The sequence below is a fragment of the Myotis davidii genome, unplaced genomic scaffold, assembly GCF_000327345.1.
Source record: "Myotis davidii unplaced genomic scaffold, ASM32734v1 scaffold330, whole genome shotgun sequence".
Classification (NCBI taxonomy): domain Eukaryota; kingdom Metazoa; phylum Chordata; class Mammalia; order Chiroptera; family Vespertilionidae; genus Myotis; species Myotis davidii.
The window spans coordinates 3,508,806-3,509,093 of record NW_006283770.1 but is presented as its reverse complement, the minus strand read 5'-3'; positions in this window follow the sequence as shown (position 1 = coordinate 3,509,093).

Genomic DNA, 288 nt, shown 5'->3' with positions numbered 1-288 from the left:
TGTGGGGGGGGGTGAGTGACTTGTCCTTGGGAACAACTACGTGCGTCCCAGCGCGCCTCCATCAGCCTGGCGACTTTCCCTTTCCGTCTTAGGGACTGATGACTAGGCGAGAGGCACCGGGCCGAGCCACTAGTTGCCCACGGGAACCTGTGTCAACCCCGCTTTGGGGCGGCTGCATTGAATGAAGTTGTAACTGCGTTCGTTCCAGTGGGTTAGGGCTTTTCCAAGGCGAGTTAGCAGCCCGGGTACGCAGCTAGGTCGGCCAGGCAAGCCGCGGAGTGCGGAGCC